General features: G+C 31.6%; 1 pseudogene; it reads left to right on the top strand.

The window, feature by feature from the left end:
- Positions 1 to 4,919: 4,919 nt before the first annotated feature.
- Positions 4,920 to 5,038, top strand: LOC111745454 (annotated as a pseudogene).
- Positions 5,039 to 12,708: the final 7,670 nt, after the last annotated feature.

Genomic DNA, 12,708 nt, shown 5'->3' with positions numbered 1-12,708 from the left:
AAAAATAAAATAACTTGGCCTTGGATAAAAGATAAGCAAAAGGATTAACATTTATATTTTTACTTAAGATAAAATTTATAAATTGTTATGCACGTGTTTTATGATTTTTTTATGTAAAGTGTTGTTGGAAGACTCATTACTGATTCAGTATAGATTCAAATGGCATCCTAAGCTATTAAAGGGTTGTTTATTATTATTATTATTATTATTATTACTAGGTGAATGGGAACTTTTGCAAAGACTGAGCCAAGTGGACACCAACATAAAATATACACACACACCAAGGGCTGTGTGTATATTTTTAGTATTTTATGACTGACTACTTCAACATTCTTTATGGCAAAAGATTCATAAAGATACATTTCTATCCTTATAATCAGAGTGTAACCATGGACTGGTAGCACTGGTATCACCTTGGAATCAGGTTCAAATCCAGTCTAACTGAATTAAAATCTGCTTTTTAAAAAAAGACCCCCAGGCGAGCAGTCTTCAATTAAAGTTTGAAAAGTTCTGGTATAGAGTTTTCTGAGTGAGTAGACATAACTGATAGCATTTCAGTTATAAAGGCCAATTTTGAAAAGATTTGAAGGCTGATTAAGAAAATGAATCTATGAGAATGTAATTAAAGCATATTGTGTAAATCGTATGAGACCGTGGTAGATGTGATTCTAAGGAAAAAGGTTAATTCCAGGGAAAAGATGATTTACGCAGAGCTTGTCTTAGGGCTTAATATATATCTTATCTTCTAGAGACTAATGAAGAGTAAGTATTGTTAAAGATATTAAAATTTTAGTAATTTTCCTACTTCTTAAAAAATTGATTTGAATATACAGTATAATCACAACATAATGCATGCATATATATTTGTTGAAATAAAAATATAATTGCAATATTTATTCGCAACAGAAACATCAATATTTAAATCCATTGTCTGCCTTTGTCTCCTGCTGATAACTGTTTTCCTTAAAAGCACTACAAAAGGCATTTTGAACAGATGGTGGCTGGTTTTCTCTATTCTGCATCCCCTTACAACTGCCACAGAGCCTCACCATTCATTAATCTTCCATAGACTTCCAGTAGCACAGTGACTAAATTACACACATACACACACTGAGGCCAGCATTTCTGTCAGGCTTAAAATTAAACTGAAGAGTACTGTGCCAAGTCTTTCAACCAACTTCACTATAAAACAGCTAGAAAAATAAACATTTAACTTGAAGGCTGACCCAGGAATGTCCACTCTTAAATGGGAAATTCTGGCTGGTCATTACAACTTAGACATTCTCTACGGCATATATCAGAAATTTTAGAGTGCAATTAAATGCTCAAAACATCTGGTTCTAATTCACTTTTACTCAAAATTGTTTTAAAAGAGCTATTTCCTTGATCTTTGAAATAAGGAAAAGAACAAAAATATCACCAACAATGCTTTCACCAAAGTTATCACCTGCTATTTAAAAGCAAATACAATAATACCACATATTCTTATTAGTTATTGGGATATATTTTCCAAACTACATATTTTCTAACAAATGAAGTATAGTTATCAAGTATTCAAAACATTCTCAAATTCTAAATATAAACACTTACCTTAAAAGAGTAAATAATGTAAATTTCCCAGGAACCTTTGTTTTTGGTAATATTAAAATTCTGATAAAGTTTTAAATTTAGAGAAAAATTACAAGAATAGCACTGTTTCTGCCCTCTTTACCCAAATTCACCTAATTGTTTAAATTTTACCCCAATTGCTTTATTACTATTTCTCTATTTATAATGTATGCACTTTAATTTCTAATACTATTGAATTAAGTTGAACAAATGGTATGTTATTTCCCTAATTCTTCCACAAATATATTTCCTGAGATCGAAGACATTTAAAAAATATATGGCCATAACATAATTTTCAAAATTAGGAAATACAGCATTAGTACAGTGCCATTATCTAACCTTAACTACGTATTCAATGTCCTTGGTTTGCCCAAATAATGTCCTTTATAGTTATTTTTTCTCCTGATTTAAGATCAGATTCAGCATCTCAGCATTTAGTTCTCATGTCTCTGGTTTCATTCACTCTGAAAGAATTCCTCAGTCATACCTCTACCTTCAACCTTGACACTTTTGAATATTGCAGGCAGTTATTTTATAGAATGTGTAATATTTTCTTACAACTAGATTCAGGTTATGAATTTGGGGGGCAGGAATACTATGCAAGTGACAAAATATTCCTCTCAGTATATCATAGCTAGAGGCAGTTGGTGCTGATTTTTCCTTTTAGTGATGATGCTAATTTTGATCACTTGGATAAGGTGGTGTCTACCAGTTTTCTTCACTGAAAAGTTATTATTTTCCTCTTTGTGATTTATCCCAGGCATCTTTTGAAACATGTTTAAAAAGAACTTGAAAATTGTGGTAATATCACCAGTGTATTAACAAAACAACAACTTTTGGTATTTATAATGTCGAAAGTATAAGTATTTTATTTTCACAAAAATATATACTTAATCACAGTAGAATGTAAAAGATGAAATGCTATATATGTTCAATATCTTTTAGATTATAAGCTTTTTTATGTCAAGTGACATACTACAAAATAGAAGCAACGATTTGATATTAAATAAAACTTTCTTTCATAACTTCTTATATTTGGGGACCACTTCTAAAAAACTATAATATTTTTAATTGAAGATAAAAAGACAAAGCCCTTAAACAAATAAACAAATTTGTATTATTGTCTTCTTTTTATAAAAATAGAGTTTAAATATTAATTAGAGAAATTTTGACTAATTTAATTGTTAGCATCAAATGCAAATTTGAGACCATGATTTTGAGCCAAAGCTGTCTTTTAATTGCACCAGCTTTAGTAGATAATTGGTATTAAGGATAATCTCCCCAATCTCCACAATTATGAAGATTTCTATAATGGGACTAAAAAGATCAAGATATAAGTATTGACATTCCTGCACTGCTCTTTATATACTTTGTTCAGTATGTATTAAGTAATTGTGTCTCTATAAAATCATGTTAAATAGCTGTCTCCTTGGGTTTATGGTTTCAAATATTCAAAATATTATATTCTTTACATTAATCTAAGCAATTTTTTTCTGTTGAAAAGTATTTCATAGTTTATCATAGAGAGTAGCAGGGAAATTAACATTTGTTGTGTCTACTTTGATTCAGTATATGTGTTTAAAAAAAGCTGTTTTACAACATTATAAATATTTTTAAAGGTTACCCGTGTGAAATTGCAAATACGTGTGAAGCTAAAGCAATGCAGTTATTAGCTTCTTCGTAAGCTGTTTTTATCATTTGATTTTGCTCTATATGGTTGTGTTTTAGAGAATTAGTGAGGTAAGCTCAAAAGAAATCCAGTAAGATGAGGAACTGAATAGGTTGATTTTAGGGAAAAAAAAAAATCTTAAATTAGAGAGCAAGTGGTTGTGAGCACAGCACAATATCAGCCCAGATATCAGACAGATTCATGGCTATATTTTTGGTGAGGGTGCTCAGAAAGGATGGATGAAAACTAAAAGCGCTTTGTCACAGAAACTTTGGAGACACTGAGAACGTAAGTACCTGAGCAGGGACAAGTGAAAATGGAAACCTTAGCACAGGCTAGAGCACTTCTGAAATGGGTTGTAGACAGCCAAGGAATAGGCAGTCATTAGTCTTCTAGTGGTACCTTTACAAAAGATGCCTGAACAGAACACTTTAATGCTCTAAGCAGTGGTGATCTCCACTCATTTAGTCCACAAGATTTTAGAGATGCGATTACGTACCAGACACTACTCAAGGCACAGAAGTTGCAGCATTGAATAAAAACTCTAACAAGAGATATTAGGTTTTGCTTATTTATTGCAAAGTTCAGAGTGAATCATGCTAAAACTGATTGTATACTTAATGAATAAATATGAATATGGTGTTAATGAATATGGTGTATATGAATATGGTGTTAATGACTGGTGTGTTTGGCTGTAAGCTGATAGAGTAGGGAGTTGGCCATATCAAATACAAATTGTGTAAATCTATCATCTAAAGTCATCTGAGATTTCCTGAAAGCACAGATATATATACATACAAAGATACCAATATAAAAAGTGATCATGTTTCATGCTTATTCATGTAGCAAAACAGCCATGTCTGAAATTTAGAAACTAAAAATAAAAAAGCACAAAATATAAACAACTTACTGTAAGATTTCTAACTTCGTACTAAATTGTTCTATTTTTAGCCAAAGAACACATGTTCAGCAGCTATATTATACAATATTTAGAACATTATTCAGTGTATTTGCTTCCTATTGCTGCTGTAAAAAATAGCCACAAACTTAATGGCTCAAAGCCTTGCAACTCTTACAGTCCTAAAGGACATAAATCTGAAATGAGTCTCACTGAGCCAAAATCAAGTGTCATCAAGGTTGTGTGTGTTTTTGTTTTTGTTTTTGTTTTGTTTTGTTTTGTTTTGTTTTTTGAGACTATCGGGACAATTAGTTTTCTTTTCCAGCTTCTAGAAGCCACCCAAATTCTTCGACTTGTTCCTTTTCGTCTTCATCTTCAAAGTTAGCAATAGCCCGTTGAGTCTTTCTCACACTGCATCACTCTGACACTCTTCTGCTTCCTTTCCCACTCTGCAGGGGCTTGGCATTACATCAGGCCCACATGGAGAACCCAGGATATCTCCCTACTTATAGTATGCTGATTATTAACCTTAATTCTATCCGCAACTTTAATTCTTCTTTTTGCCATGAAACTTAACACATTCCATTTCCGGTGATTTGGACATAAATGTCTTTGAGTTCGGAGTGACGGGGTCATTATTCTGCCTGTCACAACAACTATTGCTTAGTTGGCATTAAGAAAGATTGCATTTGCTCAGAGACTCAGACCAAAAGTTTTATTCTGTCATTTAAAAAAATTATCTCTGTCTACGGCCATGCCACCCTGAGCAAGCCCGATCCCATCTGATCTCAGAAGCTAAGCAGGGTTGGGTCTGGTTTGTACTTAAATGGGAGACCACCTAGGAAGACCAAGTACTGTAGGTATAAAAAATAAAAAATAAGGGATTGTAAGCTGACAAGGTCCTTGTAATCTATGAGGTCAACCAAGAGTTGCCTCTCTTATAAAAAAATATTAAGTAAATAAATAACTTGAATAAATAAATAACTTGTCTATAGAGTTTCTTTCAGATATTTCTACAGATTTTTTTTCTTTGAGTTAGAATTATGTTCAAATAAAGCAGTCTGTGGAGAATTTCACTTGCTGCAACAGAAAATATAGCAATGTATTAATAAACTCCAATTAAATTGTAGATTAATAGATTATGTACAAATGTCTTAGACCATTTGAGCTGCTGCAACAATAGCATAGACTGGGTGACTTATAACAACAGAAATTTATTTTTCACAGTACTGGAGGCTTGGAAGTCCAAGATTGAGATGCTGGCAGATTCGGTGCATTGTGAGGGCCCACTTCTGGTTCATAGTCATCTTTTTGCTGTGTCATCATATAGTAGAAGAGGTGAGGGAGCTCTCTGGGGCCTCTTTTATAAGATTTCTAATTCTGAATGTAAGGACTTCATCCTCATGATCTAACCATTTCCCAAAGGCCCCACTCCAAAGGCCAACATTTTGGAGATTAGGTTTCAATATACGAATTTGTGGTGACACAAACATTCAGTCTATAGCAACAAATCATATTAAATATTTTCTTAAATCTGGCATTTCTAATATATGTATAATTAGGATGTTTGGACACCTTATCCCTCAAGGTCTATATATAAAATTGAACAAATAGTAACTTCAAATACTGTGGTAAGTCCACAGCCATCCCAATACTCATTTGAATTATTTGAATTCTTCTAAACTGGGAGAGGGGGGCAGGGAGTTTGACGATGAGATCTTGATCATTGTGGCTCCTGCCTCCGGCTTCAGTTGAAGAAATATAGTTTGGAAATCGTTTCCCCACTCTGCCATTTTTCATTATTTGTGCATACATGTGTATACACATACAGAAAGAGAGAGAGAGAGAGAGAGAGAGAGAGAGAGAGAGAGAGAGAAACCAGAAAAATAAAAAGTCTATGTAATAGGTATTATATAGGCATATATACGTACTTTACTAAAGAATGAGAAGAGTAATGTATATAATAATCTATCAGATCTCTTTGGTTTACAGCATGTGATCAATAACTACTTTATAATTTATTAAAAGTCTAAAACCATTAAATTAATTGATTAAGAATTTGATTTTTAGTTGATTAGAAAGTAATATGTTACAAGATTGCATTTGAAGCAAGACAGGCCTGGTCTGATAGCCTAGCCTGGATTCTTATGTCTCCATAATGGCTCTGGGTCTTTTCACTCTCAGTACCCTGCTGCCCATCAGTAAACTCAGGTCTCTGCTCAGGACATGTCCAATAAAAGTTGAATATGCAGCAGGCTGGCATGGGTGACCTACAGACCAATGGAGTCTCCATTCCTACGTGATCTAATTAATTATGCTGGAGTAATCTTTCCTTCTTCATAAAATGAGAATACCTAATCTGAATAGGTTTTCTGAGGAATAAATGAAAGGGTATGTGGAAAGCGACTAGAAAATATACAATTCTTGCTCTAAAGTTTCTTTCTTCTTTGTCAAAAGCTTGTGCATATTGTTTTTTGTTGTTGTTTCCAAATAACCCCATAACATTATATATATTGTTGCAAGCCATTCAACTTTAATCCCAATGTTTTATGCCTCACTCTCAAAATAAGATAATCCAGGAGTTGTCAAATTATTTAAATTTGGGTGTACTATATAAAGAGAGTAGATGTAAATAATGTGAATCAAGCCGAAAGTCATACAAATCATTGGAGCTGGAAGGCAGAGACATTGTTAAATGGGAACATTATTGTTATTGTTTAGTTTTGTTTGTTTTGTTTTGTTTGATACACACCTGCTATGGAGCTCTTGGTTTTGCCTGTCTTGCCAACCTAACAGCTTGAACATACCTGGCTAGCAGAATTCCAAGGTTCTCAAAGATAGGCTGGGTGTGATGGTTCAAAAAAATTCTCATAACAAATAGGCCTTTGGGATCCACAAACAGGACAACCCATTCTCTAAAATAATAAGATTTCTTGGGGCAGTTGTTGACAGCTGCAATGCATACATGCATGGGCTAACCGCCAATTAAATGACCCATATTGGGTGATGCAGAAAGACTAAGAGAAAGATTACACCCCACTGAGTTATTTTAGCATCTTAAATAGTAAACTACCTTTAATTTTACAAAATGTATTAGAATATGTCTAACAATACAATATAACTTTTCACAAAATTTTACCACAATAGAGATGAACTGTTTCCTTTACTGTGAAAAAAAGACTGATCAAAAATAGTAATAATCTCTTTTAAAATGACCTAGCTGGTTATTATCATAATAAACCTTGCAATTTGGGTCCATGACCTATTTAAATGATAAGTAATGGGTTACATTGTGTGTGCGTGTGTGTGCGTGTGACATAGTAACACTTCAGTTCTTTCAGTTTTCAAACAGCTAAACTAAGAGGCTAATTAAAAAAAAAAAGCTAATTTGAATATAATTTTAAAATGTTATTTCTAGTTTGTAAAGTTAACTAAAAAAATTACAATATTTTAGTATGTAGATGATTCAATATTAAACAGGAAAGAATTGGAATTATCCTTATCAATTCTATTCTTTGAACAATTATTAGTTTGTAGATATAGCTACCCTGTAAAGGAGGATCTCAATTCTTTGGAAGAAATCTTGGAATAGTGGCATTTAATCAGAAGATTTAGGAAAGATTAGCTTGAAGATGCTACAGAAAGAATTAGTGAAGAGTTCAACATAATTGTCTCTCCCTTATGAATTTCATATGCTATCTTGCTTCAGGAAGGACTTAATAGAGTTCTCACTCAGAAACTTATAGGTATTATTTATTAGAATCGTAGGGTAGGACTAGAAGTAAATGCATATATATAAAGTTATCTCAGATAGAGCACACTGATATTACTATTCCAGGCATATATATATGAAAAAGGCAAGAAAATTTGCATAAGTAAAATATATGTAATTTATCTCTAAATTTTAAGGTCAACTAGTTTCAGTATTCAACTGAGCATTAGAAAAAAAATCATTGTTGACCAAAAATTAAAAGCGAGGGGCTAAACGTAAACAAGACTAAAATCTGTTTAATTGTGGGAAATGAAGAAAATTTAAAAGGCAAGTCAGGGATGCTTACCACACTGATCATACTCCAGGAGCCCAATGATTATCACCATCAAGGCATTTTCAAACAGTGCACAGTAATAGAAAACATTGCAGGCAAGTCACAGACTGAGATCAAGCCCTGTAAACAAATAGAAATACCACTTGAAGAAAAATGTGTTAGAAAAGGTTTTTATTATTCAAAAACTTTTAGAGGCGGTTAATCAAACTTCGAAAATATTACAATGTAAAGACATGTGCCAAACAAAGCTAAAATAATTGGGGACTTATTACAGAACTTATCCAGAACATCAATGTTTAAAGAAATTATGCTTAAGTAAATGTGTTTTGTAATATATTTACCCTGTAGCAATGTTAAAAATAGGACACTAGTACATATTTGGAATTAAATATCACAGTTTTAGTTTATTTTTATTTTTTGGCAAAATTGAAACCTAATAATGTTAGACATTGAAGATAGCCACTCAAATTAAGAGGAAAGGACATAACGGGTGGGTTACAGGCATGGAATTATACAATCTAGTCCTGGGAGGAGAAACGTATAAACAATAGGAGAGAAAGTATAATGACACAGTTCAAAATGTGCTTTGAAATAGGATACACTTCTCAGAGGGAAGCTACTATAAGAAAAATATATGTTTCTCAAAATTGATTGAAGATTTAAATGAAATCTTCAAGATTGGGACTAGAAAGCAGCATGGTCTGAGTTAAAATGCAAATGTGAGTCTATATTAATGCATAATTTGGAATGCAAATAGAATTTGATTTTACAATATAAATAAGTGTTTTAAGCTCAGAATGAAGATGATAAAATCTCATATGTAAGAAAGAGGGAGAAAGATATTGACTCCTCCATCTACTTTCTTCTCTCAATTCCCTAGATCTTTGTAAATAAATTTTCAGTTTTCTTGGAAATGAGCTAAATATATTTTGGAGGAGGAACATGGTGACCATATGCAGAAAGGTTATGCCTATTTCACTCTCCCTTCTCACTTGTTTGCAATCTCCTTGGTAAACCAATCTCCTGATTAGAAAGGTGATTGGAGTTAGGCTCAAAGTTATAAGAAGTTATAATGAGGGAATCAGGAGGTTGTAAGAGAAGACATCTATCTAGAATTTTAAGCTCTAATTATTGTACACAATGGGAGATTTGAGAGTGGTAGTAAGAGATTATTCAGCTTTTTGGTCTGACCAGAGAAGCAGATATTGATGGTGATGGTCAAATAAACTATAAAAATGTTTATATAAATGATGACAGCAAAGTGAAGACATTCTACAGAATGTGTAAAATTTTTTTGTACAGAAATATTTATTTATCTTTTATTTGTAACTTACTTATAAAAGATTTCCCCCCACTATCATAAAATATGAATGTGGTAATTAGAAGTTCATTCCTCCGTGTTTTCTTCCCTGATCTTTCCATCATTGCCCTGAAAACTTGTTTTAGAAAACTGATCAAGTAACGTGTTTCATGTAGCTTCCTCTGCATATATTCAAGCCCTTCTGCATATCTAAACTTAGATGGAGTTGGTCAAATGAGAAAACATCTGGGTTAATCCTTTTTTTAATAATAGTTTTCTGTAGGAACTGTCAGCATGCTGTTTTTGAAGTGCGGAGTTTTAACTCTGAATGGACGGCAGACAGTCAAGAATATGTACTTCAAAGTTGCGCCATTGTAAAATGGATGTATTATCCAGATACTCATTTCCTGTTTTTTTCTTTCTTTCTTTCTTTTTTTTTTTTTTTTGGTACTGCTGGTCCTGTACCATAAACATTTTATTTTATTGATACTTGCTTTTTAAATTTTGTTTAGCCACTTAAGGAAATCTGCTTATGGCACAATTGGCTGGAAATCCATTTCAAGTTGTTTACTTGCTTTCCAATAAAAAGTTTTATTTTACCCCTCCCCCAATTTTTATTCAAGCAATATTTCTGGAGTTCCTATTAAGTGCCAGGCAATGTTGTAGACACTAGAGACACCAAGGAGAACAGGGTAGACAGCAACTCTGCTCTTATGAAGATTACATTTCAAAGAGAGAGACAAATGATATGAAAGAAATTTTAAAAACTAGTAAAATATTTAAAGTGGAAATAAGTATTATGAAAAAGTGAGGTGTATTAAGTAATAAAGCAGGGTGATATACTAAAAATTGTCCAATCTAGCCACACATGATCTTGGTTCTCATAACTATTCTTCCTATTCTTTTTGATAATCCTTAATTGCAGTGGAACCATGAGAATATTTTGTCCCTCTCTGAGAATCATTTTTATATAATTATTTCCTAAACTTGTGGAACTGCAGCCGACCACTCACGCTAAAGCTCTATAAAAATTCTGCCCTTCTTTCTCAAGTTAAAATACCCCTTTGAAGTTCTCATGCTACAGCATTCCAAATAAAGAATTATGCCTAATAATATGACTAAAAAGTAAATAAATAAGTTAAAATGGAATTCTAAAACTATTGAAATAATTCAACTGAAGTTAGAAAGTGAAAGACAGAGAAATACAAATCAGAGGAGACAAAGAGAAAATGGCAGTAAAATGGTAGATCTAAATCCAACTCTACAACAATCTACTTTTAATATTATTACATAAATACCTAATTAAAAAGTAAAGTTTACCAGAATGTTTAAAAAAGTAAGACCCAATTATATGCTGCATACAAGAGCCAAATTAAAAAGTTACACATACATTGATAATAAGTGGATAGTGTAAACATATACATTGCAAATAGTAAAATTAGAAAAGCTGTAGTGGCTATATTAATTTAAGAAAATATATTTGAGGATAAAATTCATTTTCAGAGATAAAAAGAAACATAAAAATAAAAGGGACAACTTATAAGGGTGAGCCTAATAATAAGACCTGAAAATACATGAAGCAAAAACTCTCAGAATAGATAATTTCCAAATTATAACAAGATATTTTAACACCCCTCTCTCAGTAAATAAAAGAACAATTAGATAAACAATCAGTAAAAACATAATTATCTAAACCATACTATTAATCTCCTTGAGCTAACTGATATTCGTGGAACACTTTTCAGTAACCAACAGCAGCAAAATACAGATTATTTTCAAGTAAATATGTGCACATAGTTCATTCATCAATGAACCCATATGCTGAACTTTAAAACAAGTTGTGGTAAATTTAAAATTATTGGCATTGTACAGAGTATATTTTCTTCTACAGTGGAACTAAATTAGAAACTGATACCAAGAAGATATGTAAAAAAATCTCCAAAAGTTATTTTGGAAATTTAATAACAGACTTTTAAATAATGCATAAATTATACAAAAATCGCACAAAAAATGAAAATAAAAACTAAAGTATAATAAAATATATCAAAATGTGGATAAAACTGTACCCAGAGAGAAATTTATAGCTTGAAATTACAATATTCAAAAGGAAGAAAGAGCTGAGCTCAAAACACTTTAAAAAAATAACTAGTCAAAATAAAATCAAAGTAAATAGACAAAATATTTCAAAGCAGAATTCAGTGAACATAAAAATGAATATAGAGAAAATTAACAATACCAAGAACTGGATCCTTAAAAAGATTTTTAAAAATTTATAAACTTTTAACTAGAATAATCTAGAAAAAAAAGAACAAAAAATAATAATATTGAAAGAGGGCTTACTACTATAGCTCTTTAAAACATGAAAATGATAATAACAGAATAGTGTAAATAAATTTAGGTCAAAAAATTTAACAACTTAAGAGAAATGTACAAAATCTTAGAGAAATAATACTTGCCAAAACTGAAAAAGATGAAACAGACTATCTGAATATCTCCGTATCTATTGAAGAATTAAATTACACACCCACCGATTCCCACACACATACACACACATAAAACTCTTAGGCCTTGATGGTTTTACAACTAAATACTATTAAATATCCATGAAAGAGAGAAATAACATCAACTTTAAACTCTTTCACAATACAGAGCCTACTTCCAAAATTTGTATATAAAGCTGTCATAAACCTAAAAACAAAACCCAATAAAGACATTGCAAAAATAATAATATATGGACAATTATCCCACATTAAAACAGTCATAAAATCCTCTAATAAAATATTATCAAATTGAATACAAAAATATATAAAAAGGATGAGGCACCATAACCAAATTGGGTTTATTCTAGGACACAAATTTGATGTACCAGCAAATAATATAACTTACCATATTTATAGAATAAAGGAAAAAGATCACAATCACAATCATTTTCATAGATACAGAAAGAGAATTTGACAAAGTTTAGCACCAATTTTTATAAAACTTTAAGCAAACAAGAATAAAAAACAATTTCTTCCCTCTTATTCAGAGCATTTATTGGAAAATATATAGCTAACATACTACTTTGAAGAAAATATTGTGTGCTTTCCTCTTAAAATTGGAAGCAATGTAAAATAGCCACTCTCACCACTTCTATTCAGCATGAAAATGCTAATGAATCTACAAGACAGTTATTAGAAATAAAAAA

The sequence above is a fragment of the Pteropus vampyrus genome, unplaced genomic scaffold (assembly GCF_000151845.1).
Source record: "Pteropus vampyrus isolate Shadow unplaced genomic scaffold, Pvam_2.0 Scaffold155, whole genome shotgun sequence".
Taxonomy (NCBI): Eukaryota; Metazoa; Chordata; class Mammalia; order Chiroptera; family Pteropodidae; genus Pteropus; species Pteropus vampyrus.
Note: the sequence above shows the minus strand (reverse complement) of the source record. Positions and strands in the feature narration are given on the sequence as shown.